Below are 26,924 nucleotides of genomic sequence, written 5' to 3' on the forward strand. Positions count from 1 at the left end.
AGAGCTGGACTGCTCAAATGATGACCAGGTATTGTGTGATGGACTCCAGCAACATCCATCCAGGACTGATCATCAGAGAAGACCAACTCAGCTTAACAGCATCCCCCCATAACCAATTATCAGAGAGAGCTGACCCTGCCAACCCCAATACTATCCCATTTTATTTGCCCACACAAGGACGCTCCAGCTCTAAATTCTCAAGTGTGGATTGCGCTGAGCTCCTTTACACCAGATTCCACCATTCTGCATGAATTTATAGGAACGTTATCAGTCTGTGTTTGTAACAAAAACTGACAAAGGGATTCCATTGTGACTGATAGGCTAGCAGAAGTTCAAAACTGAAGTCTAGCGGTAGATGAGTGAGCTGTTAAAGGTCAATCACATAGGTGACAAAAGCAAGCTGTTGAGCCTCAGGATTTTACTGCTCCCCCTATTCCCCCCGAGCAACCACCTAAAACACACAAATGCAGCAGCTGTATACATGCCTGCGCCAAAATTAAAAATGTGGGGCGTCAACTGAATGGGGCTGGGCCATGACTGCCCTGAAACCACACAGTTGCAGTGCTGTGGGTCAGTATTTTAACTGTTCATCATCTTGCCTTCCCAATATCTGTCAAACACCCTCTGAAAAGAGTTCCACCTTGGATTGCTTTTCAGTGGGGTGGTAATAGTAGCCACATATGTAAATGAGCCCTAATACTTACCTTTTTCCTCGCTTCAGCATGCTACCGAGTGAGGAATAGAGTACATGGTACACCCGATACCTCTAGCCCTTGACTTAGCAAGTGTTTAACCCTCGCAGTGCTGGGGGGGGGGGGGGGGGGGGGGGGGACTACCAAAATGCTGTTTTGTGTATTTCTTAGAGTTCAGCTTTAACCCCATAGCATGTCTCTTCTGCATTAAAGGAGAAGTTCAACTTTCGTACCACGTGACACCCATATTCAAGGTGTAACGTGTTACTGTAGCCCCGCGCCCCCGAATCCCCTGTTGTGACAGCTAGCAGGGGATCTTCTCTCCCAAGCTAGTTGTCACAATTTAAAAACAAACTCAGCTGCCTAGTACTCCACCCACCTGGCTGCCTCATTCATTCACAGAATTCTGTGAATGGGAAACTACAAATACGGACATCTTTTGCAGTTGTTGTTTTGTAGTTCTCAATGAACAGCCATGGCACTGTTGAGCACTGTGGTAGTTCATTGCCTCTAACCCCTGGTTCACATATGTGCGGCCTGCGTTTTGCATGGGCACGAGAATCTTTTTATTTGTATGGACTCCCGTACCCCGTGACACGCAGGGAAGAAGTCCATGCACTTCTTCCCAGTACGGTTGCGTTTTCCAGTGCGGGCGGCGTGCCATTAGAAAAAATGGCACCCGCCCGTGGGTCCGCAGTCCTCTGTGCGGCTGCACGGATTTTCATGCGGATCCGCAGCCGCACCACCCGCACATACATGAAACGAGCCTGTCAGTATTCATCTGCCTGCCTGTACGAGCACATAGAACTTTACAGGCTCCAAGTGAAAAAAAAAAAAAGTTTAAACGCACTTTTTTTACCTACAAAAAAGATCTGCATTTTTTTTTTTCTTCTAAATGGTGTGAACTTACCCTTTAAAAATCCTGCCTCTTTTTTTGTAATGCTGCAAAATTTGTCGTGTATCCATTGATATAGTTATGTATCACAACTGTTACCTCTCATGTTATTATGTAAAACATTTTCCAATAATAAAAGTTTGTAAACAAAAATAAACCCTGCCATTTTTAAGTAATGTCATAAAGTTCCACTGTAAAACGTGTTGGTGTGGTGCATGGCTCCAGACACACTGAACGGTGCAGGACTCCCCAATGTATGGCAGACCAGTACTGTGCATAGAAGTGCGGCACTTTACAACATTTGCGCATGCATTGGACATCCCGTTGTCTTAACGCAACAAAAGTAACGTGACCCTTAAAGTGAGATCTGAAATACGAGAGCTGCCATTGTTCAGTGTGAGAGCTCCTGTTACTGACCTGAGCCGACTTCACTGGTTGCATGCTTGTTTCAATTCTCAGTAGTGAATCCAAGCTCAGTGTGACAGATCCTGCATCTTTAAAAATCCAAGTCAGCAATGGCAGCTCCTATGTTCCTCTTCTGGCAGGCTGACTTGAAGTGCCCCATACATGATCCTTCTACCTCCAGGCCTGCTGCCCTGTCTGCTCCAACCTAGGCAATGCTCCAGGGCATCCCCCATCCCCCCACACACCAATCACAGATCATCAGCCTGAACTTTCTTCCCCTGGAGGGAACCCCAATGGCCCACAGGCCCCCCCTGACACCTCCCCAGGGGTGCTGACACACGTGGACCCCCTGTCTGCCCACTGACATTGCTGTGAGATGTGCAGACACACATAATTACAGAGTCAGACAGCCAGGCACATGTATCCACACAGCCACAACACTGATCTGTTCCATGCCACCATCTACATGTCTATGTGTGTGTACACCATGATGTCTGTGGGTGATCCCAGGATCTATACAGGACACTCCATAGAGGCGATCACAGGTCCACACACACCCAGATCTGCTGTGATCGCCGACCCGAGTCCAGCCCCAGCCTCGTCCCCCCTCTTACCTGTGTTAGTCATGGTGGTTGGGGTGTGGGCCCCCGATCCCCGGCCTTTCCGTGCTCCCTCTGCCTCCCCAGCCCGGTCCCTGTGCAGGGAGAGAGCTGTTCTCAGGCTGGGAAGGGGAGAGGAGGGGGGGAGGCAGGGAGAGAGGGGGAGGAGAGACGACGACGAGGAGGAGGAGGGGGGAGGTTAGCAAACCCTTCACAAAGGCTGATTCACATTAACCCGTGGTCTGCCAGAGGCCTGCTACCCTCCCGGCCTGGCATTGAACGGGTTAAGGCGAGGCCCAGTGGCAGAGTGTGGTCCCAGCTGTCACAGTCCCTGTCACCTACAGTCTGCCTATTCCTAGCCGGGGAGGATATGGTTACCTGTCCCCCTGTGTGGCCCTGTCACCGGCTTGACCTTAGTTTTGTGACCGTCTGACTTCCCCGCCATCGCCAAGTTAAAAAAAAAAAACAATTCCTTTCCAGGGCCTGTTTGATGCAATTCGGGGTGTGCGGAGCTGGGCGGGCACAATACTGCGCCTCGGCTTATTTGCCGCCTTGTCTTGTGGGTTACTTTAGAATTCCGGGGGGTGCTGGACGTGCCCGGGGCTCCATCAGAAGAAATGCGCACCTCGCTGCCCCTCAATGCGTCGTAAAGTCTGCGCCCAGCGCGTACAGTTCGCACCTCATCCCTTTACAACCAAAAAACACCGGTTCCGTGGCTAATGTAATGCAGAGAAGGCACTAAGTGAGTTTAATAACCACCTTCATCAGCCACGGAACCTGTGTCATTGATATGTGTTCGGGTTTAAAGGGATGAGGTGGCAACCCTACTAGAGCGTCTGAGGCCCTAGTGACCACCTGCAGCCCAAGGGCCACATGAAGCCCTTTAGTGTTTCAGGTGCATCCCTTGGGCCCCAGCAGTCAGTAGAGGGAACTTTGATTTGTAATGAGTCCCCTAATAAATAAGTCCAGTGGTCTCATGCAACATGTCCCTAGTCTCTGACTGACTCCTATGACATGACTCCAGTCTCCAAGCACTCTAATAGATCTGTCTCTGACTATTTCCTCTAGTACGTCTTCTGTCTGTGACAGTTGTTCTGTAGCATTACATGTACTAAAAAATATATGCTGCCCTTTGGAGACATTAGGGGCCACATTCGAGGCCTTCTTTTCCTTGCAAGTTGACAACCACAGGTCTAAATTAATGTAGCCACTCAAATGAGCGGTTACGTGTGAACAGCGGTGGTGGAGGCCATTGATTTGTACGGGGTACCGATCTGGCTGCACTGCTGCTTGCCACAGCTGTTGGCACACAGAGGGAGGTTCTGACAGGCAGCCACCCTTGTAGCCATGAAAACACGGCGGCTGGGGATAGTATAAAAAAACAAGGGAGAATGTCACCAGCACACGGAGGATCACCTATACGAGTCCAAAAGTTTTAATGAACGATCACATAGTTACAGCAAGGCAACGTTTCGGAGTCTCGCAGGACCCCTTCATCGGGTATGTGTAACATGCTTAGGGCGGACTGACCATTTGGAAACTCGGGCACTGCCCGAGGGCCCGGGGTCAGTAGGGAGCCCCATGAGATGCCCCTGGTACCTTTTTCATAGGCTTTTTTGAGTTTGGGCAAGGACACAGGGGCCCCATGATCCCCTATTGCCCGGGGGCGCCATGAGTTGTCAGTCCGCCCCTGCACATGCCTGGTGCAGAGGTCCTGCAAGACTCCGAAATGTTGCCTTGCTGTAACTATGTGATTGTTCATAAAAACTTTTGGACCCATATTGGTGATTCTCGGTGTGCTGGTGACATTTTACCTTGCTGATTCTGTTCGGTTCCAGCCGACGGTCGCTGCAACGCCCACTAACAGTTGTGTTCAAAATAATAGCAGTGTGTTGAAAAAAGTGAATAAAGCTCAAAATCCTTCTAATAGCTTTTATTTCCATACACACAAATGCATTGGGAACACGACACATTCTATTCCAAATCAAAACATGAAGAAAAATAGATCAAATTTGTGTTGTTCCTCTAAAAAAATTGAAGAAAAGTGAGTATTAGATTGTTCAAAAAAACAGCAGTGTTTGTATTCTTCTTTACAAACTCAAACATTCACTATATAAACTGAAAAATGTTTGAAGATTTTGCTTTCCTTTGAATCACTTAATGAATATTTAGTTGTATAAGCACTGTTTCTGAGAACTGCTGTACATCTGTGTTGCATGGAGTCAACCAACTTCTGGCACCTGTGAACAGGTATTCCAGCCCAGGATGATTGGACTACATTCCACAGTTCTCTATTTCTTGGTTTTGCCTCAGTAGCTGCATTTTTGATGTCACCCCACAAGTTTTCTATTGGATTAAGATCCGGGGATTGGGCTGGCCACTCCATAACGTCAATCTTGTTGGTCTGGAACCAAGATGTTGCACATTTACTGGTGTGTTTGGGGTCGTTGTCTTGTTGGAACACCCATTTCAAGGGCATTTCCTCTTCAGCATAAGGCAGCATGACCTCTTCAAGTATTCTGATGTATTCAAACTGATCCATGATCCCTGGTATGCGATAAATAGGCCCAACACCGTAGTATGAGAAACACCCCCATATCATGATGCTTGCACCACCATGCTTCACTGTCTTCACAGTGTACTGTGGCTTGAATTCAGTGTTTGGGGGTCGTCTGACAAACTGTCTCCGGCCACTAGACCCAAAAAGAACAATCTTACTTTCATCAGTCCACAAAATGTTGCACCATTTCTCATTAGGCCAGTCAATGTGCTCTTTGGCAAATTGTAACCTCTTCAGCACGTCTTTTTTTCAACAGTGGGACTTTGCGGGGGCTTCTTGCAGATAGCTTGGCTTCACATCGGCGTCTTCTAATTGTAACAGTACTCACAGGGAACTTTACACCTTCTTTGATCTTCCTGGAGCTGATTGTTGGCTGAGTCCTTGCCATTTTGGCTATTCTTCTATCCATTCGAATTGTAGTTTTTTGCTTTCTTCCTTGTCTTTCAGGTTTTGGTTGCCATTTTAAAGCATTTGTGATCATTTCAGCTAAGCAGGCTATCATTTTCTGCACTTCTTTATATGTTTTCCCCTATCCAATCAACTTTTTAATCAAAGTACGCTGTTCTTCTGAACAATGTCTGGAACGACCCATTTTCCTCAGAATTTCAGAGAGAAATGCACTGTAACCAGCATGTACAACATTTGCTGCCTTCCTTCCTTACATAAGGGCAATAATTGCCACCTGTTTTTCAAAGAATGAATGACCTCACTAATAGAACTCCACACTGCAATTATTTTGAACATGCCCCTTTCAATTAGTGATTCAATTACACAGAATCAGCAGCATGCATGTCATGACTGTTGGGTCTGTTGGATTTCTATTACTCTACTACACCTGCTAGTAAATTATTTGCCATGTAGAAATATCATTTCTACCAAAAACAGTGATTGATCAGGTTACTGACGTCTGACTGCTATTATTTTGAACACAACTGTATACACACAGCCATTTTTAACGCAGGAACATGTGCGTTTGGATTGTACACTTGCAGTATAAAAAAAACATTCCCCCCAGAACTCATAACAGACCCTTCAGATCTAGTATGAATTTTAAGGGGGCCCATGCAAAAACATTGTATGGGGTCTCACCAAACTCCGCACCAGACCCTCAGAGTCTGGTATGGATTTTAAGGGGGAATCAAATGTAAAAAAAAATGGGGTTCCCCCCAAAATCACACCAGACCCTTTTCTGAGCGTGCAGCCTGGGAGGTCAGAAAAGGAAGGGAGGGAATGTGTGCTCCCCTCCAACCATTCTAGACCACATGCCCTCAACATGGGGGGTAATTATCAAAAGAAAAAACATAACACAAGCACTCAAGTCCGTGAGCATCCAAGGACCACAGTAGCAGTCACTCGCTTGGGTGCAGCCCTCTAAAGATCGGGGAATCTTGTTTATACTGGAAGAAAGGAAAGAAGGGGTGCACTCTCCTCATGCATTACTGTGGTAAAAAGGAATTTATTTGAAAATGACAAAAAATATATACTCACAAACCAAGATTCATAAAACAAGCTAGGAACCAATGTGGCAGTCCGAGCAACCAGTATTCATCCGGTAACAGCAGGGTGTGCTAACGCGTTTCAGGAGACGTACTCCCTTCCTCAGAGCCAAAGCAACTATACAAAGAGCAAACTGAGGAGTAAGATAAAATGGGAGGCCACTTGAGCAGATCATGTGAGAGACCAAAAAGGCCAAAGAATAGTTATGTTGATGAGGACAAGGGCCTCCTCCCCACAACCCTGGCCCGGTGGTTGTAGAGGTCTAAAGGAGGGGGGCTTTTTGGAATCTGGAAGCTCCCTTTTTTATCATATTCTTTATTTAAGCAAAAAGGCCATGATAGGTACAGAACATGTCCCATGATATACAGCATATAGAAGTATGTGAGCAAGCATGTATCCAGTTCAAATATATACTGAATATTAAACTATGCAGAACCCCCCCAGATGGGTCATATCCGTATATCTGAGCTGGAGAAGGGAACTGTCTGTCCACCCCAAGGTCGCAACCTCCTCAATTTTTACATGTATATCAACAAGAGAAAACGAGAAAAAAAAAAAGGACGTGTCGCCCCACAAATTCCCAGTCATACCCGGAGATACGCCAAAAAAAGGGAGGGGAGGGAGAAAACAGGTAAGGAAAAGACAGAAAAAGGGAAAGGGAAGAAACAGTAGGTTATGGAGGACGGAGAAGCCCATCCCGGCCCTCAGGAGACAGAAAAGGCAGATTTGAACATTCTAGGATAGATTTATGGAAGCTCCCCTCACCCAGATATAAACTTCCTCCCCATGTGAATGAGTGAGGTCCCGTTCACACCTATGAAGTTTGCTTTTAGCCATTTTTCAGTGCTTTTTGCAGTTCATTTTGTGTTTTACTACACACATTTTTGATGTCTTTTTACTGCATTCTGCACTACCGTGCATTTCAGCAGCTTCTCCATTGAACTCTATTGTAGCAAAAACGCTGCTGTTTGTTTTTAAAAAAGTCCCCGACTCTTTCCAAAAACGCAGCAGCTCAAAAAAGCATAGATGTGAACATGTTCTATAGGAAACCATGTTAAATGGACTGTAGTGCGTTTCTGCAAAAAACACTTAAAAACGCATTGGTGTGAACGAACCTAAGTGAAAAGTCAATTTAAAAAAACCCAGTTTTTTACAAGTCCTTTAATAACTCCCTATGTGGAGGACATGTGGCCTGAGCGGCATGCCTTGGCTGTGTGCTCAGACAAGGGTCTGGTGTAGATTTTAGCACATGCATTTTTTCCTTTTTGTGAAGTCCCTAATTAACATCTATACCAGACCCTTATAGATAAAGGGAATCCTCGGCTGTTTCTCTACAAACATAAGTAAAGCAGCTGAAGCTGTCATTTGCCAGCAATTTAAACTGCATTTTTCTTCTTGATAAATGTCAGTGTTGTTGCAGTAGGTCGTACACATCATACAGGTATGCCACGTCACAGGCGGGTTTGGGGCATCCCCCAGGCATGTTATTTAAAGGAATTTTGCACTGTTATTGTTTCACTTTAAGCATTCTTAAAAATCACTTCTCCTTGCCAAATGAAATCTTTAAAAAATTTTTGGTTAGCTGGATGTCCCTCAGGTCAGCGTCCAGCCACCATGTCATTTGCTTGAGAATCTCTAACATATTAGCCCAGAAAATGGCCATTATTGTTTTCTTAACATTCAACTTCCATCAATTTAAAGAGATACTAAAGGTTCATTTTTTTTTGTAAAATAACAAACGTTATTCTTACCTGCTGTGTGCAGTGGTTTTGCACAGAGCAGCCCCTGTCCCACAGGCTCTCCTGGCTCCCCCTTTCTGTCGGGTGTCCCCATAGCAAGCAGCTTGCTATGGGGGCACCCGCTGCCCCGTGTGTCCATTCACAGAAGGAACTGCAGCTCGGCTCCACCACCTCTCTCTTCTCATTGGCTGACTGGCTGTGATTGACAGCAGCAGGAGCCAATGGCTCCCACTTGTCTCAGCCAATGAGGAGATAGCCAAAGCTGTTGTGCACATCGCTAGATCTCGATGGGACTCAGGTAAGTATTGAAGAGGCTGGGGACACTGCTGCACACAGAAGGTTTTTTTACCTTCACACATAGAATGCGTGAAGGTAAACAAACCCTGAGCCTTTACATCCACTTTAAATCAGGTTCAGATAGGGCATCAGAATTTCTTTAATGTTCACTGAACCTGCCTTGAACTGAACCCAGGTACATCCAGCTCATTCCTAATGGTGAGAACTGTGGACCACTCACGTATAATGGGCTTGACACATCATTTGTAGTGTTCTTGTCAGAATACATTATATATTTTATGCAACAACTACATTAGCCAGTAGATGGCAGTGTTTATAGGTTTGTAGCCACATCTATGCCATCTAGAAGCCACATCTAGAAGTTCCTGTTTCCTGTTTGCAAAGGAGCAGCAGATAAACACATGTGGACTGTGCACATGGGCTATAAAAGAGAATCTCTAACAGTTCTTTTGAAGCCCTTGTGAAAGGGCACAAACACAACGGAAAAACAAACACAGAATGTTGTCACCTTATATATAGCAGAAAGTGCCTGAACATGGACCTTTATGGCAGGATCACCAGGTATTATTTTAGCAAATGCTGCACATTTTGAAATATTGAAATTACTTTTTTAAGTCAAAGTGAACTTTTTCAAATTGTCTTTCAAAGTGCGACAGTGCTGAAAGCTGAAAATTGGGCTGGGCAGGAAGGGGGTATAAGTGTCCGGTAGGCAAGTGGTTAATAGTTCCTGCACTATTTTTGGCAATTTCAGGTGCGACTTGCTTTGACATCTGTGCATGAAGTCGCAAAAATGTCAGGCAAGCTGTATATGAAATTGTGCGGCTTTGAAGTAACACTACATCAAGTGAAATAGCAGGATTTCAATGTCTCATTTGGTGTGAACCGGGGCTAAGCGAACACGTGCGGCCAAAGAAAAATTTGACAGTGTCTCCTTCCTGGGCTGAAGTTTTATCTTCCCAAAGTTACGATCGTATCTTCCATCTATCGTTCAAAATACTCTGCCCTGTGTGTGGCATTGACTATAGATTGATTATTCCTATCAGGAAAGATCATTCAGAAAATAAATTGATCATTTATTGAAATGTGTAAATTGCTAATGTTAGTGATTAGCAGTGATTTGTAGCTAACAACATAATCGCTATAGTAGATGGCGATTTGCTGCTAACAAGTGATTGATCACAACTACAGGTGCTACATCATTACGTTAGCGCTCACTGCTGATGCTGTCCTTCAGCTATTTGTAGCCATGCCATGAAAGTGAATGCAGAGCGACTGCTGCTGGCATGGAACGCTGCACAAACTTAATTGCTGAGCAACTAATCACAGTAAAATTACTGCTAGCGATTCTATAGAAAATAACTAACTTTCTTAGAAAGAAATCACTTATTAAAAATAAAAAAAGGATCACTGCGAATAAATGGCCATAACAGTCCCTGATCACAAGGATACCTACCTATATCACAGCACCAGAACCCCCATCTGCTCCTAATGATCACACCCAACCATAAAATTGGCTGGTGACGTTACGAAATAAAATTTAATTTTTCATTGCACAGGCTGACCAGAAACTTGAGCAATTTTACAGCCATTTTAACCAGATTTTAATCTTACAAATTATCAAAGTGAACTACAGTGGTATCAAAATCATGAAACAATAAAAACTGTTAAAGTGTAACTAAAGGCAAAACTTTTTTTGTCATTGTAGATAGAGCGTTTTAACCCCTTTCAATTTTTTTGGCCATCTGTTGGAGATTTGCCTTCACTTCCTGTCCCATAGCCAAAACAGGAAGTGAGAAGAAATCCCTCCAAAGTGAGTGGTAGTGAGAAAGTGAGAGCTAGTGTCCCCATTGGAAGATTTCCCCTCTAATACTGTTCAGGTTTCAAACCAAAAATTTTCTTTAGTTTTAACCGCTTCCCGACCGCCCTATAGCAGAACTACTGCTGCAGGGCGACAGGGCTGCGCAAAATCACGTCTATGTACGTGATTTTGTATTTCCAGGTTCCAGTTTCAGCGGCTAAAGCTGTCGATCATTGGTTCCGGCTGGAGATTCCCTGCTGGCACCTGGCGATCGCTGAGGATCAGTAAACAATACAGATCTCTCCTCTGTCAGCTCCAGCATGATACTTTGTATTGCTCTGCATAGCAGAGCAATACAAAGCAACGTGCTTACACAGTAAAGCACAGCACACATAGTAAAACAGCACATGATTAACCCTTTGATCGCCCCAGATGTTAACCCCTTCCTGCCCAGTGTCATTAGTACAGTGTCAGTGCTTTTTATTAGCACTGATCACTGTATTAGAGTCACTGGGGATGTCAGTGACAGTCAGTTCCCCCAAGTGTCAGAATGCCCGTCGCAGTCCTGCTATAAGTCGCTGATCGCCACCATTACTAGTATATTAAAAGAAAAAATTCCAGTATATATACTGCCATTTGTAGATGCTATAACTTTCACGTAAACCAATTAACTTACACGTATTGAGATTTTTTGTTAGCAAAGACATGTAGCAGAATACATTTTGGTCTAAATTTATGCAGAAATTAGATTTTTTTATTTTTTTTAGTGGACATGTTTTATAGCAAAAAGTCAAAAATATTGTTTTTTACCAAAATTGTCAGAGTTTTTTGTTTATAGCACAGAAAATAAAAAACCCAGAGGCGATCAAATACCACCAAAAGAAAGCTCCATTTGTGGGGAAAAAAGGACATAAATTTAATTTGGGTGCAGCGTTGCATGGCTGCGCAATTGTCAGTTAAAATAACAGCGCCATATCGCAAAAAATGGCCTGGTCAGGAAGGGGGGTAAATCCTCTAGAGGGCAAGTGGTTAATTTTCAATGATAATGGTAAACAGGAAAAACAGAGAGGAGGAATCTTCCTAAAAGGGGGCACAGATAACAATAAAAACTTGACAGGTGTTCTAATCCCTCTCCACTCTATCCAAAACAAAAAAAAAAGTTTTGCCCTTAGTTACACTTTAAGATGGCCTTTCGATCCTATTTTCTTGGGTCCATTCACACTAAAATAACCCATTATGGTGCATTCATGTATTACAACGTGTTGATGTGCGTTGTGTTGTAACTCATTCATTACAACACACCACAATGGATTACAAAGTGTGCAAAACTCAGTGCACCACAACACACACTAAGTATGTGTACTGTGGTGCACTGTGCATTGCACTCTACCGTACAATGCATTGAGGTGCTATTCACAATAAATATCACACAAGACACCCCACAAAGAGCAGATGTGTTGCCAAGTATTGCAACGCGTATCATATAGCATATTGCTACAAGATAGAATTGTGAATGGGCTCTCAATGGCAAAGCAATTGAAGAAACAAAATGGCGGTTTTGATCGACCACAAGGGAATATTTTATAAATTACCCGTTTGAATCCGGTGGAAAAATCTGAGCATTTTCAAAGATACTCCCATAATATTTGTCTGTGATCTTTTAATTAACTGTTTTGAAGCTGTTACGGTATTGCCCAGTTTGGACTTCCCTAATGACTGTATTATAGTGGTCAATGTGGTGGTAGGTTGCTTCGTTGAGTGAATTGTCACATGTTTGACCAGCTTTAGTGGTCTTCACCTATTCACTCCCCTTTCACACTGGTGTGGTGCAGTTTCACTGCTGGTGTAGCACTGTGTACCTGCAGGTTTGCTTTCCCATAGAGTTCTATTATGTCCCACGTTTTTGGTGTCCTCTCTGGAAGTGCACCATGACTTCTGCATGCAGGACTTTCTGAAAGTGTACCAAAACTACGGGACATAATAGAATTCTATGGGAAAGCGCAGGTAACCTATGGTACACTGCGCTACACCTGCAGTGCGGTCAAACAGCTACACATCAGTGTGAAAGAGGCTTAATGTGTGCAAATGATTACTATGAATGAATACAATTTTGTAAGCTTTCTATCAACTTCCATTTACAAAAAAATCCCCATTGAAAGGAATTATCTACACATTTTAATGGTTTCCTGGTTATGAGTGGCCGTACATTGGAAATTGCCAAGGAAATCAAATGGAAATGCCTTTCAACTGAGTTTAATCGATTTCCACTGCATTTCCAATTTTTAGTCTATTTAAACTCTGAGGCCTCAGTTAGACTTGCGATCAAGCAGGGAGTAAAAACACGCGGTTGAGGTACATTTCTACCACCCCCAACTGCTCCTCCTGAAACCACCCACTGGGCACGACCCATTTACCTGAACATAGGTTGTCGTGCGGTGCAGTAATGCAGGCTTTTAGGGGTTAAAATAAGAGGTGAGGAGGCAACACAATGTTTTCTCTCACCTGTCAAACACTCACTGAAGAGCAATCCACCACAGATCACCTTCAGAGGGCTGACACACATGTAAATGAGCCCGAAAATATTTTAATCTGTGGGTGGCAGACTGCTGTGGATTGTTAGCTCAATCCAAACCTTATTGTTTGCTGAAAAGTTTCCAGAAAAGTCACACAATTGCTGTGTGATGCTAGCTTCCTACAGGACAATATTCTAGTTATTTCAGCCTTTTTTCGAAGATCAAATACATTTGAATGGATCAAGGTAACAAACCAACAGACCTGCCATATAAATATATAAACTGTTGCTGCTTTGCTCCAGTTATATTTGTGATCCAAATCTGATTGAAAGCGCTTCCTGGAAAGTTACCCCGCTCATGGCTAGCATACCTGTAGGGGCTCATACACTAGTATGTCAAGTTACCAAGTTATCTTTCAAATAAGGTCTCTAGAAAAGCTAACATAGAGTGAGCTGCATTTTAAGCAGATGTAAAAGACACAAATTAATTCAGATTAAAAAAGAAATATGGTCAAAGCTTTCTTGGCCATACTTCTATTGTAGGTCACAGGAATGCACTTGATTTTGCACTCCTGTGACCCAGACTCAGATTATAGTGGGTTAAAGGATAAGTTCACCTTTTGCGAAAAAATATTAAATGCATATTTTTTTGCAAGTAAAAAAAAAGTGCATTTATTATTTTTGTTGCAGGAGCCTGAAAGCATTGCACCAGCGATCAGCAAATTACTGGTGCCATGCAGGTCTCCTGCAGCAGATATACTGACAGGAAGAATCAATGAACTACCACGGCGCTCCCCAATGCCGTAGTAGTTCATTGAGAACTACAAGCCGACAGCCACTAAGGATTATGGGACTTGTAGTTTCTCATTCACAGAGTACTGTGAATGAGTGAAGCGGGCAGGTGGAGCCCCTCAAGGCCATGTTTTTTTACATTTTGCCATCTAGCGAGAGGAGAAGATCCCCCGATAGATGCCAAATTGGGGAAGCGGGGTGGAGCGGGGGCAAGTCTATTCATGTTACATGTTCCACCCTGAATATGGGTGTAACATGTTATGAAAGATTAACTTTTCTTTTGAAGCCAGCTGTCAGCTGGGATCACAGCTGTTCCAGCTTCTGGAAGGAACCCGACCATATTGTCAGAATCCACCCATCTGTCCAATTGACAGCTGGCTCTGGATCTCAGCGTCTAGATGAGAGCCAAAACCGGCTGCACAATCCTCCCTCCCCCCAGACCAATGCTTTAGTGAGTGCTGGATGGGCAGAGCAGAGAGCAGTGACTGATAGTCACTGCTCTCCGCTTCGAGAAGACTGAGTGCCAGGTGATCAGTGGTAAAATGCAGTAAAACACATCAAAAACGCACTGGAACGCACCAAAACACACCAAAAGTGCACTGGAATGCACATGTCCCTACTTAAATTAAAGAAAAAGAGAGGGGAAACAATGAAATTGGAAAGCATTAAAAATGCACCGAAACACACCAGATCATGCCCAAAACTTGTCAAAAACCCGCATGCGGAAGGGCATCCAGAAAGCATCTGGACTGCGTTTCTATGGTGTGAACCAGCCCTTAATTCAGGCCAGTTTTATTCTGCATCCAAAATGCACAGAAAGTAGGTTATATGGTTGTCAATGTTCACATCAGTGCTTGCAGTTCCAGTGCGTTCCTGTTGCAGAAAAAAAAAGTACAACAGCCTGCATTTTTCCTGCACAGAACTGTACTGGAACACGGTAAAATGCATCAAAACCGCACCAGAACGCGCTGGAACGCACCAAAACCGCATTGGAATGCACATGTCCCTATTTAAATTGAAGAAAGAGAGGGGGGAAAAAATTAACTGGAATGCATAAAAAACACACCGCAACGTGTTAAAAACGCACCAGAACACACTAAAAAGCATCAAAAACACACATGCAGAAAAGCATCTGGACTACGTTTCTACGGTGTGAACCGGCCCATAGCCTTCTTCTTTTTTAATATTGTTTATTTACAAAAATATCATAAATTAGCAAAATCCACTGCAATTCATTATAGTACTGGGTTCCTGAACTAATAATAACAGAGTATCAAATTTAAGAGTAGAAAGAAGAGAAAAAAGGGGAGAAGAAAGAGTGGTAATCAGGGGCGGACTGACAATTCATGGGGCCCCCGGGCAATAGGGGATCATGGGGCCCTGTGTCCTTGCCCAAACTCAAAAAAGCCTATGAAAAAGGTACCAGGGGCATCTCATGGGGCCCCCTACTGACCCCGGGCCCTCGGGCAGTGCCCGAGTTTCCAAATGGTCAGTCCGCCCCTGGGGGTAATATTACATGGAAGTGTATATGAAAATACAATGTCACCAAAATACAGCATGGTGAATCATGCCTATACCATCCTGCATTTGGCCTTCCTCTAAGCTGCATGAAGCTGATTTTGTATTCCCAAAGACTTCTGTAAGGATAAAAAGCCATTCCAAAGTGAACAAAAGCCAAAGTACAAAAACCTTTACTTTGACACCTGTATGTTGGAGGCCTGAATGACTATTAACTACAGTAATAAATACACAGTAATTGCTTTTCCATTACGGCCTATTGTACAACCTTGGGGCTAATTCCCCTGGCCATGGAGAGCTGTATATTGAATGACAATTGTGTGGTCATGCAACACTGTACCCAAACTAAATTTTTATCCTTTTATCCTAAATAGAGCTTTCTTTTGGTGGTATTTATTCATCACTGGGGTTTTTATTTTTTGCTAAACAAACAAAAAAAAAGACAAAGAATGTTGAAAAAGAAAAGTTTTTCTTAGTTCCTGTTATAATGTTTTGTAAAAAGGTGGTTTTTCTCCTTCACTGATGTGCGCCAATAAGGCTGCATTGATGGGCACTGATAGGCGGCACTGATAGGCTACACTGATGGGCACTAATGAGGAAGCACTGATAGGCAGCACTGATGGGCACTGATAGGCAGCACTGATGGGCACTGATAGGCAGCACTGATGGGTACTGACAGGCATCACTGAGGAGGCACTGATAGCCAGCACTGATGGGCATGGAAAGCCAACACAGATGGGCATTGAAACCCAACACAGGTGGACACTGACAGCCAGCACAGATGGTCACTATTAGCCTCACTGATGGGGCTACACTGATCATTAGGGCACTGATGATCAGTGTAGATGTCCCCCTGAAAAATGCTGCTTACCTCTCCTCACACGCTGTCAGCATAAGGAGAGGACTGCCGATAACCAGCATTTCCTATTTACACTGTGGTCAGCTGTGATTGGAAAATGGTAAAAGGCAGCTCTGATTGGTCCTTTACTTGAACACGTGATCAGCTGTGTCCTAAGGACACAGTGATCACAGATCGCGCACGGCACGCGCCCAAGAGGGTTCACGGTGGAGGGGGGGGGGGGTTCTGGGAGGACATCCATGGATACCCTCTCAGAACTAGCTGACCGCGCTGTAGCCTTCGTTTTGCTATAGTGCGGTCAAAAAGTGGTTAAGGGTCCATTCACACCACCGCACCTTCACCGCAAGATGAGGCTAAGTTAGTTTTAAAAAAAGGAAATGGTGCAATGCGCTGGTATCTGTGCGTCAACACTGCACTAGTCCGGGAGGACCGCGCCGCACACCAGCCGCTGTGTGGCAATGCAGCCACAGGTGTGACCGAGCCATAAAGAAGCTCACCTTCTCTCCTGCTGCGACTGATGCGACAACAGCTATGAAGGAGATGACCAATTCATATCAGCAGCTTGTCTTGGCTGTGAACACTTTTGTGAGACAAGCAACAGCAAGAAGAAAGTAGAGAAGGGGGACGTGTAAGCCTGTGCATTCCTCTTGCTGTTGCTTGTCTTCGGAGAAGTGTTCATAGCCAAGACTATCTATCTATCTATCTATCTATCTATCTATCTATCTATCTATCTATCTATCTATCTATCTCCTGCCTAACTATCTATTGATATTTTTTTGTTTATATATTGATCATTGATTGTCTATCTATCCAACTATTTTCTAGCTATCTCTTACTGTTCCTATTTCTGCATACATTTTGATTGCCAAAGGCCGAAGTTATAAATATACCTGGGAGCAGTGACAGTTTTACACATACTTCATTAGTGTTTTTGTGGCTGTGAGCGGGTACAACAGTTTATGATCCTCATCAGCCTGCAAAGCAAAGGGTGTCTTTGGTGCTCAAACTTAACTGAATGCTTTACAAGGCAATAAGTCATTGTGAGGTTGGAATGGAATTGTGATTTTAATTAAAAGGACACTAACAGGCAAAAGGAGAGAGTTGTTTTGAGCTGTTAAAGACAGACCTGCATAGATTGTAATGATGACACAGACTGATTGATGGTGACAGGCACAGACAGACACTGTTATACGAATGCAGATAGACATGACAAACATGCCTGTGCCTAGAAAATTCATGGGCTATCCTACTCATAGAAAAATGAACGCTGGTCAGCCATGCACACACGATCACCAGGCACTCCTGACAGCTGGCACTGCTGTAAACACAAAGGCCTGGTTGAGTGTTCATGTTTAACCTATATGTAGGGTTGCCACCTCATCCCTTTAAACCCGAACACATATTAATTACAAGGTTCTGAGGCAAATTTAAAGCAGATAAGGCACTAAAGTGAGTTCAATTACCACCGCATTGTACTGTCTCCCTTATATTGTAAAGCGTTGCGCATTGTACTGTCTCCCTTATATTCTAAAGTGCTGCGCATTGTACTGTCTCACTTATATTGTAAAGCGCTGCGCATTGTTCTGTCTCCCTTATATTGTAAAGCGCTGCGCATTGTACTGTCTCACTTATATTGTAAAGCGCTGCGCATTGTACTGTCTCCCTTATATTGTAAAGCGCTGCGCATTGTACTGTCTCCCTTATAGTCTAAAGTGCTGCGCATTGTACTGTCTCACTTATATTGTAAAGCGCTGCGCATTGTACTGTCTCCCTTATATTGTAAAGCGCTGCGCATTGTACTGTCTCACTTATATTGTAAAGCGCTGCGCATTGTACTGTCTCACTTATATTGTAAAGCGCTGCGCATTGTACTGTCTCCCTTATATTGTAAAGCGCTGCGCATTGTACTGTCTCCCTTATATTGTAAAGCGCTGCGCATTGTACTGTCTCACTTATATTGTAAAGCGCTGCGCATTGTACTGTCTCCCTTATATTGTAAAGCGCTGCGCATTGTACTGTCTCACTTATATTGTAAAGCGCTGCGCATTGTACTGTCTCCCTTATATTGTAAAGCGCTGTGCATTGTACTGTCTCCTTTATATTGTAAAGCGCTGCGCATTGTACTGTCTCCCTTATATTCTAAAGCGCTGCGCATTGTACTGTCTCACTTATATTGTAAAGCGCTGCGCAATGTACTGTCTCACTTATATTGTAAAGTGCTGCGCATTGTACTGTCTCCCTTATATTGTAAAGAGCTGCGCATTGTACTGTCTCACTTATATTGTAAAGCGCTGCGCATTGTACTGTCTCCCTTATATTGTAAAGCGCTGCGCATTGTACTGTCTCCCTTATATTGTAAAGCGCTGCGCATTGTACTGTCTCACTTATATTGTAAAGCGCTGCGCATTGTACTGTCTCCCTTATATTGTAAAGCGCTGCGCATTGTACTGTCTCACTTATATTGTAAAGCGCTGCGCATTGTACTGTCTCACTTATATTGTAAAGCGCTGCGCATTGTACTGTCTCCCTTATATTGTAAAGCGCTGCGCATTGTACTGTCTCACTTATATTGTAAAGCGCTGCGCATTGTACTGTCTCACTTATATTGTAAAGCGCTGCGCATTGTACTGTCTCCCTTATATTGTAAAGAGCTGCGCATTGTACTGTCTCACTTATATTGTAAAGCGCTGCGCATTGTACTGTCTCACTTATATTGTAAAGCGCTGCGCATTGTACTGTCTCCCTTATATTGTAAAGCGCTGCGCATTGTACTGTCTCACTTATATTGTAAAGCGCTGCGCATTGTACTGTCTCCCTTATATTGTAAAGAGCTGCGCATTGTACTGTCTCACTTATATTGTAAAGCGCTGCGCATTGTACTGTCTCACTTATATTGTAAAGCGCTGCGCATTGTACTGTCTCCCTTATATTGTAAAGCGCTGCGCATTGTACTGTCTCACTTATATTGTAAAGCGCTGCGCATTGTACTGTCTCCCTTATATTGTAAAGCGCTGCGCATTGTACTGTCTCCCTTATATTGTAAAGCGCTGCGCATTGTACTGTCTCACTTATATTGTAAAGCGCTGCGCATTGTACTGTCTCCCTTATATTGTAAAGCGCTGCGCATTGTACTGTCTCCCTTATATTGTAAAGCGCTGCGCATTGTACTGTCTCACTTATATTGTAAAGCGCTGCGCATTGTACTGTCTCCCTTATATTGTAAAGCGCTGCGCATTGTACTGTCTCACTTATATTGTAAAGCGCTGCGCATTGTACTGTCTCCCTTATATTGTAAAGCGCTGTGCATTGTACTGTCTCCTTTATATTGTAAAGCGCTGCGCATTGTACTGTCTCCCTTATATTCTAAAGCGCTGCGCATTGTACTGTCTCACTTATATTGTAAAGCGCTGCGCATTGTACTGTCTCACTTATATTGTAAAGCGCTGCGCAATGTACTGTCTCACTTATATTGTAAAGTGCTGCGCATTGTACTGTCTCCCTTATATTGTAAAGAGCTGCGCATTGTACTGTCTCACTTATATTGTAAAGCGCTGCGCATTGTACTGTCTCCCTTATATTGTAAAGCGCTGCGCATTGTACTGTCTCCCTTATATTGTAAAGCGCTGCGCATTGTACTGTCTCACTTATATTGTAAAGCGCTGCGCATTGTACTGTCTCCCTTATATTGTAAAGCGCTGCGCATTGTACTGTCTCACTTATATTGTAAAGCGCTGCGCATTGTACTGTCTCACTTATATTGTAAAGCGCTGCGCATTGTACTGTCTCCCTTATATTGTAAAGCGCTGCGCATTGTACTGTCTCACTTATATTGTAAAGCGCTGCGCATTGTACTGTCTCACTTATATTGTAAAGCGCTGCGCATTGTACTGTCTCCCTTATATTGTAAAGAGCTGCGCATTGTACTGTCTCACTTATATTGTAAAGCGCTGCGCATTGTACTGTCTCACTTATATTGTAAAGCGCTGCGCATTGTACTGTCTCCCTTATATTGTAAAGCGCTGCGCATTGTACTGTCTCACTTATATTGTAAAGCGCTGCGCATTGTACTGTCTCCCTTATATTGTAAAGAGCTGCGCATTGTACTGTCTCACTTATATTGTAAAGCGCTGCGCATTGTACTGTCTCACTTATATTGTAAAGCGCTGCGCATTGTACTGTCTCCCTTATATTGTAAAGCGCTGCGCATTGTACTGTCTCACTTATATTGTAAAGCGCTGCGCATTGTACTGTCTCCCTTATATTGTAAAGCGCTGCGCATTGTACTGTCTCCCTTATATTGTAAAGCGCTGCGCATTGTACTGTCTCACTTATATTGTAAAGCGCTGCGCATTGTACTGTCTCCCTTATATTGTAAAGCGCTGCGCATTGTACTGTCTCCCTTATATTGTAAAGTGCTGCGCATTGTACTGTCTCCCTTATATTGTAAAGCGCTGCGCATTGTACTGTCTCCCTTATATTGTAAAGCGCTGCGCATTGTACTGTCTCACTTATATTGTAAAGCGCTGCGCATTGTACTGTCTCACTTATATTGTAAAGCGCTGCGCATTGTACTGTCTCCCTTATATTGTAAAGCGCTGCGCATTGTACTGTCTCACTTATATTGTAAAGCGCTGCGCATTGTACTGTCTCACTTATATTGTAAAGCGCTGGGCATTGTACTGTCTCCCTTATATTGTAAAGCGCTGCGCATTGTACTGTCTCACTTATATTGTAAAGCGCTGCGCATTGTACTGTCTCACTTATATTGTAAAGCGCTGCGCATTGTACTGTCTCACTTATATTGTAAAGCGTTGCGCATTGTATTGTCTCCCTTATATTCTAAAGCGCTGCGCATTGTATTGTCTCCCTTATATTGTAAAGCGCTGCGCAAACTGTTAGCGCTATATAAATCTTGTATAATAATAATTAATATGTGTTCAGTTTTAAAGGGATGAGCTGGCAACCCTGCCTATATGTAGCACTACCCTTGCAAAGGCTTGTGGATTTGTTTGGGCCCCTATGCTCTGCACAGCCAGGCAACAAGCATTTTCCACACTTGTACCTTCAGAGTCAGTAGGCAGTCCATGGGCTTTGTTTTTTTTTGTTTTTTTTTATTGTTATTAAGGGGTTAAACTTGAATAGGGTAAAGGGGTTATGGGATGAGATGCATGCACTCGTCTCTGTCCTTTCAGTCTGTTCATTGGTCAGTGAGGTTGATCAACAAGTCAACAACCACAGCACCACCTGCCTGGAGTTTGCATGTTCTCCTTGTGCCTGTGTGGGTTTCCTCTGGGTACTCCGGTTTCCTCCCATACTGCAAAGACATGCTGATAGGTTGATTGTATCCTGTCTAAATCGGCCCTAGTATGTGTATGTATGAATGTAAGTTAGGGACCTTAGATTGTATACCCCTTGAGGGTTAGGGACTGATGTGAATGTACAATATATATATGTGCTGAGTGAATTGACGGCGCTATATAAGTACCTTTAATAAATAAATAAATTATATTTGATTACAGATTGGAGACTGGATTCACAGATGGTTGAATCAGTGCTCAGATCACAAGGGTGACCTGAAGTGCTGAAATGTGGCATCATATATGTCAGTGATTAACAGTATATAGAAAGTTACCACCAGTAATCTAAAGGTATATAATAAAAACGTCATAATATGAACCCATAAAAAATTACGTATGTCCCATTTTCTGGGGCTCTGTTCTCTGTAGGTCTCGAACACAGATTCCGCAACAGAATCATTATACAGGATTATGTTACTAGAGGCTAACAAAAAGCACTATGCAAAAGCTTGCTTGGTTTTGGCAACCATTAATTTAATACAATTCTATAACATTTGAATTACACAAAAACCTTAGCCAAGACAGAATCTTAAGAAAATTGACATAACACTAGGGGTTTATTTTCTTTTTTAGTATGTATAAGCAAATTTTTTTTGTTTTGGATAGAATAGAGAGGGGTAAAGCTGGCCATAGATGGATAGAATTTTGAATGAAGAATCTTAGGAAACGTCTTAGGAAAACTCGCAAGAAAATTCTCAATGTCATTCAAAAGACTTTTTTTTGCTTTTAACATTTGATTTTGGAACAAATGCACTTTACCAAAGAAAAACCACGTTAGAAATGTCTTCGTTCGAGCATAATTTTCCATCCTGCTCATTCAAATTTTCTCGTCAATTTGACCCCACTAATGATTAGAAAACAAGCAAAGTTTCTTAGAACATTCATTTCCTAAGAATTTGTGTTTGAAATCTATGGCCGGCCTAAAACCTTCCCATGTTATTCTTTAGTGTCTGTGCCAGGCTGAGGAGTTTTTCCTTCACTTCTTGTCCTCAAGATGCAGCAGGAAATGAGAAAAAAATCTCCCCAAAGTGTGAGAAATATCCATCTTAGTTGCCAGCGTCCCGAGTGGTCCCCAGTGTTTCTGTTGGTTTACGCTCACCTCTTGCTCTGTCGACAACTCTAAAAGTTTTTACGTCATTTTTCATGGACAATGGTCAAAAGGACAAACTCAGGGGTATATCTTTCAACAGGGCAAAGACAGCTACAAAGGGTTTACAGCAAGTCTAATCCTCCCCCAGTCTATTTTTTTTAACCTCCCTGGCGGTATGATTATGTCAGGAATTTTGTACCAAAAGCGGTACCATTTTTGTGCATGGAAATATGTATTTTTTTATTGTAGGCCTGTAATTTAGGAATAACTCCCTGAAATCTGTCCGAACAAGAGTCTAGTAAACATTCCAGATATGATAAAACTTGAAACACAAAATCATAAATTATAATTTAATAAATACTCATAAAAAATAATAATATAATAATAATAAATTTAATTCAATAATATAATAAAACCACAAACACTGAAATTTGAAATATAGCGCCAAGTTCGCATATCACTGAGCAAAGTCGCAAAATTGTTTTCAGTGTCTGATGAGAGATTTCCCCACGAATAATTATCACTCAATTCTGCAAGTAGTTCTGATTTACTATCGCCGTTCTCTAGCTGGTCTAAAACCGATTTTGACCTAAAGGGATGCTTTTTGGACGCCATGGACTTTTCTAAGTTTCCAGGCAGAAAGAACAGTCAAAATGCAGGCAGGGCACAGGACAAAGCACTCGGGACAAAATGTATGTGAAATGCTTTGATACAGGAATGTTTTGCTATGAAATAATCGTTTAAAAAAAAAAGTAATATATTTTTAATTTTCAAATTTGCCACCGGTTCCGGCGCCCGTACGTCCCGGCGTCACAGGGCTCGGAACACGGAAGCCAGAAGCCGGCATCGGTCGGAGGAGATGGCCGGGGACACTGCAGGGGACGCATCGCGGGAGCGAAGGACAAGGTAAGCGCTGTAGGAAATTCCTGTGCAACGCCGCATGGTAAGCCCGAGTGTAGCTCGGGGTTACCGCTTTTGGTACTGAAACTTTACCCAGAGCTACACTCGGGAATACTGCCAGGGAGGTTAAAGAAATGTATTAATATAAGATACTGATATAGCGCTCTCAATTTTCGCAGCGCTTTACACATGTATTATGCATTCACATCAGTCCCTGCCCTCAAGGAGCTTACAATCTAAGGTCCCTAAAGCTGGATATTATACAATTTTCTTGTTTAATTTCCTTTAGATTTACCTTCAACACTGTAGTGCAAGGGCCTGCCTGATTCCATTCAATTTGAAAGTGTTTAGGTTTGACCTCATATTATATGGTTTTGGTAAATCTAAAGGAAATTGTACAAAAAAAAAAAGAGGAAACCAATGCAGGTACAGGGAGAACATGCAAACTCTGTGCAGGTAGTGCTGTGGTTGGGATTCAAACCAAGGACCCTAGTCCTACTAGGAGGAAGTGCTAACCCCTTAGCCACTGTGCTGCCCCATCAGATCTTTACATATGCTTTGAGGGCTAGTTTTCACTGCAGTCCTTCCTGCCAGTTTTTGGCTATGGGTTTGTTTCTTGAGACCTTTACCAAGTGCCTTGCAAATGCTGTATCTAAAAATATGTATTCAACTGAGCATCCATACTTTGTTTATGGGAGGGTGGGTATTACAGATCAGTTGGTATTTGCAGCATTGGGAAAGTGTTTCCATATGGCTTCACTGAGTACTCCCATCCCGCCACTACCAGGGGAAGAGTCCAGCTACAGACAGGAGCATGCTTGTAAAAACACAATGGGGCTGGTTTACTAAAACGGAGAGTGAAAATTCTGGTGCAGCTCTGCATAGAAACCAATCAGCTTCTGTTTTTTTTTTTTTCAAAGCTTAATTGAACAAGTTGAAGCTAGAAGCTGATTGGCTACCATGCACCAGATTTTGCACTCTCCAGTCTTAGTAAATCAACCTCACTGTGTAGGATGCTAATGTTCATCCAATGAAGTCTGAAAATGCCTTAATGTGAGCTTTAGAAGCCTCTTTCCTTGTCCCGTAATACTAATCGCCAGCATTGATTCTGTCTTTGTCACCTCACACAAAACATATTCTCATGTTGAGGAACACAAAGTGAGCAGACAAATTTTATTAAAAACATGCTTCTAATAAATACATACAGTATTTAATAAATCAGCCCTCCTGTCACTAGATGGTGTTTGGGATATTGAAGACCAAACTCTGATGTAGATTATGTGCTTTATATTAAAATAAAAAATGCAGACAATGGTAAGAGAACATTCTGATTAACTGCTATTCATTTACCTTGTTTATATGAAACCTTCCTCAAACTCAATCTTTCCAAAACTAAGCTCATAATATTCCCCCGCCCGTACCCCCTCCCCTTACTTTACCATCAAGATCAATAATACAACTATCAGTCCCTCCCCCCACGCCAGGGTACTAGGTGTAATCCTAGTCTCTGATTTCTTCTTTCAGGCCCAAACCCAACCACTGTTCAAATCTTGTAGATTTCACCTCTGTAGCATCTCTAAAATATGCTCCTTTTTAACCCATGAACCCACTAAGTAGCTCATTCATTTCCTTGTTGTTTCTCGACGTGACTATTGCAACTCCCTCCTCACAGGCCTACCTCTCCATAGACTATCCCCTCTTTAGTCTATCAGGAATGCCGCTTCTCCTCATCCACCTTACCAACCGCTCAGTGTCTGCCACCCCTCTGAGCCAATCCCTTCACTGGTTTCTGGGTGCCCAACAAATAAAATTCAAAATATTAACAACATACAAAGCTATTCACAAGTCTGCCCCAAGGTACATCACCAATCTTTAAATATAAAACTACGGTATCCAAAACAAAAATCAGAACAAAATAAACTAAACCCTCTAGCATAAAAGGTCTAACTTTCACCCTTGAAAGTGTAAATTATCTCAATAATACCCCAATATGCTGAAATGTATTACAATACAAATGCAAAATGTGAAAAAAGTGAACAACCATACAATATGTAACAACCCCAAAATGATATCAAAAATATATAAATATAATAATAAAATAAGTTCACTTGTGTCCAAAAGTAAAAGTCATTCCAAACTCTGATTCCAATATGGAAAATTTCCGGATCTTTAATAACGAGCCCTCCTATTGGCTACCAAAGGAAATGTGAATCTAAAAAAAAAGGGAAACTCCAATAGTGCATTAACTTTATAAAATAAACAAATAAATACCAATAAAAGACAATATGCACTGTGCAACTTCAAAAATCAAATGTGACCTTAAAAGTGAAAAGTGAACACAGTGTAGCAACCATGATTGTGCGTCACTCTGTGAATAAAATAATCCAAGTGACCATTTAGTGTAAACTTCTAGAGTGTAAGGCATAAATACCCTTACCAAAAACAACCAAAAACACGCCTTAATATCGCAGGGGGAGTATGCACCAAGCTCCAACGAACGCCTTCCAAGCCTAAATAAACACTCTTTATGATGTCATCAACAACCTTCTCCTAGATGTCATCATGGCTTTTTATGGAAGTAATCCATAGTACTCATAGTACCCATGCTCCAACAGATATGTGAATGGTATATAAAAAGGATATAGTGTAATTCCGTATGGGATTATCAAAAATATACTTTAATATATGCTCACATTAAAACAATATAAAAATCGCCTTATTCCCATGCCATCAAACCTTTAGGTTCTCAGAGCAGCCTCCAGGAGGGTTTGGCATGTGTTTTCCAGTGTCCAAGATGGCCGATCCGCCACTTCCGGTTCCTCTCTGTGCGTCCGACGTCACTTCCCTTCACGCATTTCGTCACTTCCAGGACTTAGTCACTCCCTATGATTCCTCTATCCAGCTGTCTGGAGGAATCCCTGAACAAGGGGATCTAGAGTCTGCTGCCTTAAAGCACAGTACATCTGGGAGCTAGTTAGGTTTCCCACCCAAATGCCATCTCCCTTACTCCAGTCCAGGGGCTGTAGAAGTACTCACTGTCCCTTTTCTGCAAGCTGTAGGTTGGTAGCTGCTTTCAGACCTTCTACTGAGGTGGCTCCTTCCTCAGGTCTACAGATGGTTCTTGCTCAGGGGGCCGGTAAGGTTCAGCTTTCCTCCGGTCATGATCCTTCCTGGAGGCAGGCCACTTGCCAATGGGCCCCCTCCCAGGCTCCACACTCCAGCTCCTGCTCTCACATCTTCCACCCGAACCCTCTTCTGCTACTGAGCAGGCTCACCTATGCTTAATGGCTGCCCCAACCCCTTGCCAAGCCTCCTGCTTGGGGATTGGTTGAGCTCCCTTAAACATACAGATCAGCCACTTCTCACCCCCACCTACTGAGTTTTAGAGAATTCTCCAAGTCTCTAGATCAGGGG

The 26,924-nt window shown here is 43.0% G+C and overlaps 1 protein-coding gene across 1 annotated transcript in view; it reads right to left on the bottom strand.

The window, feature by feature from the left end:
• Window positions 1-2,755, bottom strand: part of NDST1 (N-deacetylase and N-sulfotransferase 1) — a 184,907-nt gene extending 182,152 nt beyond the window's left edge. The window contains exon 1 of the mRNA XM_089661331.1: window positions 2,607-2,755. The gene's annotated coding sequence lies outside the window, so the exon portion shown is untranslated. The remainder of the gene's footprint in view (window positions 1-2,606) is intronic.
• Window positions 2,756-26,924: the final 24,169 nt, after the last annotated feature.

Source organism: Staurois parvus, unplaced genomic scaffold (genome assembly GCF_062004578.1).
Source record: "Staurois parvus isolate SC_StPar_1 unplaced genomic scaffold, SC_StPar_1.0 ptg001328l, whole genome shotgun sequence".
In the NCBI taxonomy this organism is placed as follows: domain Eukaryota; kingdom Metazoa; phylum Chordata; class Amphibia; order Anura; family Ranidae; genus Staurois; species Staurois parvus.